The sequence below is a fragment of the Phaenicophaeus curvirostris genome, chromosome 6 (genome assembly GCF_032191515.1).
Source record: "Phaenicophaeus curvirostris isolate KB17595 chromosome 6, BPBGC_Pcur_1.0, whole genome shotgun sequence".
In the NCBI taxonomy this organism is placed as follows: Eukaryota; Metazoa; Chordata; class Aves; order Cuculiformes; family Cuculidae; genus Phaenicophaeus; species Phaenicophaeus curvirostris.
The window spans coordinates 56,446,133-56,449,557 of NC_091397.1; positions in this window are offsets into that span (position 1 = coordinate 56,446,133).

The window sequence follows — 3,425 nt, forward strand, 5'->3', positions numbered from 1 at the left end:
CAGCGCCGGGAGCCTGGGGCGGGGGGGGGGGGGAAGGCGAGAAGGCGGGGCGCCGTGACGTCATCGGCCCGCGCGGCGTAAACAAAGCGCGGGGCGGGGTGCGAGCGGGAAGGGGCTTGGGGTCTTGGAACGAGCCGTGGGGAGCTGGGAGGTCATCGCGTTCTAACCCCGCGCCATCGGCAGGGGCGCCTCCCACCAGAGAGCAGGAGGCTCCAAACCTCCATCCACGCTGGCCTCAGAGTCACTGAGTTGCAGAAGAGCTCTGAGGAAACCTTATAGCCGCCTCCCAGTGCCTGAAGGGGCTCGAAGAAAGCTGGGGAGGGACTGTTCACAAAGGCTGGTGGTGATAGGACTGGGGGAAATGGGTATAAACGGGAGAGGGGCAGGTTTAGATAGATAGAAGGAGAAATTTCACTATGTGAAACACTGGCACAGGATGCCCAGGGAAGCTGTGGCTGCCCCATTCCTGGGGGTGTTCAAGGCCAGGCTGGATGGGGCCTTGGGCAGCCTGAGCTAGTGGGAGGTGTCTAGTGGGGGTTGGAACGAGATGATTAAGGTCCCTTCCAACCCAAACTTGATTTGAAGGTGGAGAGATTTATGCATGGAATAAAGTGAGTTGCTTTTTTGTTAATTAAAGGAATGAGCAGTTTTGTTCCTGTTAGCATGTGCCTTATGATAAGCCTTAATATGATGGACTTTGATATTCTGACGTGTAAAATTATTACTACATGGAAGTAGTAAAAATTTTAATGCGTTTATTTAATTGAAGTAAACACACTGACACAGATATCACTTGGCTTTCCATATACAGGGAATGTATATCTGGCCAATTTCTGATTTCACAGTGTAAAGAATTTACTCAAGGAGTTTTAATTTCAGGTCAAAAGCAATAATAAGATAGCTGCTTTGCACGTGGGACACACAAAACCAGCTGTGTTGGGCCCCTGAGTGCACTTCCCTCTTCTGGGACCTTAGTCGGCTAAATTAAGGAGTTCAGTTTGCTGAGCCCAAGGTCAGCTCCTTCACTGATAAGAGCTGCGGTGAGGAAAGCTAAAAGTGAGGGCCTGCCCTTCTTCTCCCTTGGGAGCTGCTTTTAAGCAGTGAATTTTGCTGCTGGCTCCCGTTATGCTGAGAGACACCACACAAGCACCTCAGGACACTGATACTACTTGTATGTTACCTTCTTTTGTACCTGGAGCAGGCAGGGTTACTTTGTCTAATGATTAGCATTAGTAGATAGCATTATTCATTTAGCATAGCAGCGTCAGTGGCATAGTTCTGTAGCATTAGAGGAGATATCCAGGGAGGTTCCTGCAACACAGGCAGGCAGCTAACGTTATGTTTGTGTCCAGGCTCAAATGAGGGGTGAGCTATTCTCAAGTCCTGTGAACAGCTTCTGTGGGATTTCAGATTGAGCGTAACCTTGTGATGCAGGGAACCTCTCTACTCTGTAAGGGGCAACATAACAAGGAGCTTGCATGCTTTCTAAAATTTCTGGTTTATTTTAAATTTAAATGCTCTTAAGATTAAATGTCATTTTAGCTGAGGTCAGATCCCATATTCTTTTTTGATGGAAACTAGCTATTATTTACGTGTGTGTGTGTACATGCGCTGCCATGTGTACTTAAACAAAGCCACAAAGGAAGAACATGTCAAGATGAAAAAAAACCAAAACCCCAAACATACAGAGGTCCTAGATTTCTGGTGCGAGATATCAGGATCTTGGAGGGGTGGTAGGAAACCCTGTAATCTCAGGGACAAAAGATGAGGATTGAGAAAGAAGAGGCAGCTCCTTGTGAAATCTTAGAAATTAAATTAAAATGAATACACGGTTCATAGCAGACTTAATACAAATGAAAGCATCATAGCATGCTGTCTCTCTTCTAAACACATTGTCGTTCTCAAAACACTCTACAAACATTAACGGTTTAATGATATCTCTCAGTTCGCAAACTGAGGTTAAAATTAAAAATAGAAAAGGATTATCCTCTTCTCTAAAATTCATTTTATTTCTGAGTTTGACAGGGAAAGCATTGGCCTGGCAGAAACAATATCATATCCACTGTGGTTTCGGAAGTGTATCAGATTACATTTTGAGTGATCAACTAGTGCTGCTAAACAGGCTGATGCAGGACAGCTGGATAGCCTGAAATGTTTTAGTGAACACTGTTTGCTTAATCCAATAATCTCTAATCCATAGTGTGGTAGAGATGTTTCCATCAAGAAGCTGAAGTAAGAAGCATATCATGCTGAAATGTAGAAGACTAGCAAGGCTGTGCTCTGTGGTGTGGATTCAGAATGACACAGGGTACTGGTTGTATTCAGCTCTTTCTGCTAGCCTGGGACCGAAAATTAGAATATTTACAGCATCCTTTTCTCACAGGGGTGTGTGTGCTTCTTTGTTCAAGAGGAATGCTCCTCAGTTATGTTGGCATTGGAGTGAGATTAATTCCCCTTGGCATTAATTATTTGTTATATACTGTCTGTACACAGTAACAATTCACCTGTGTCTTGGTTTTTTTCTGATTCACAAAGTGAGACAAGTAGTAGAAGTTCTGAAGCTGAGCGTATGTGATATCTCGTTATGTCAATGACAGGCTGCCCAGGGAGGTGGTTGATTCACCTTCCCTGGAGGTGTTTAAGGGATGGGTGGACGAGGCACTGAGGGACATGGGTTAGTGTTTGATGGGAATGGTTGGACTCGATGATCCGGTGGGTCTCTTCCAACCTGGTGAGTCTATGATTCTATGATTCTATAATATGGACTCGACACAGAAACTGCTGCAATGATGTGGATTCATTCGTTATTCTAGTTTCATGTCCTATTCTCTTGAGTGGGAGTCGACTCACCCATCTGCTCATGCCTCCTTCTCATTCAGATGAAGCAACAGTTCTCAAAAGGCCTCTTCCTTCCTTTCCCACCCTCTTGCCAACAATGCCTCTGCCTTTTGTGAGCAGTATGCGCATGTTGGGGAAGATGGGGAAGCTGAGGAGAGTCGCTTGTCCTAGGAGGAACATAGGAGAGAAGGAGAAGGTTGTGCTGGGTGTGGAGAACATCTCATGCCAACTTGCAGTGCAGCTTTTGCCATGAAAGGAAGATTTCCCAGGGAGCACTGCACTCTTCCTATGGAGACTGGGAGAAATCCCTCCTTCCCACACCCTGCCACCTTGCTTCAAAAGTACAGTGATCTTCTCTGAAAGAGTTAATGAAATTGTGACGCTATTAGGATCCTGTTTCTGGTAGTACTGTAGCAAAAGACCCAAATGCCTTGGGTTGGCTTTTGTGGCAGATTGGGTGCTCTCTGCTTGTGCCGGCGTGGATGACTGATGGGTGCAAGCGGTGTTGCTGTCATGAGTAGAGACAACAACTCAGGTGAATCAACAAAATCAAACAGAAACCTTTGACTCAGGATCAGTAACAGGCT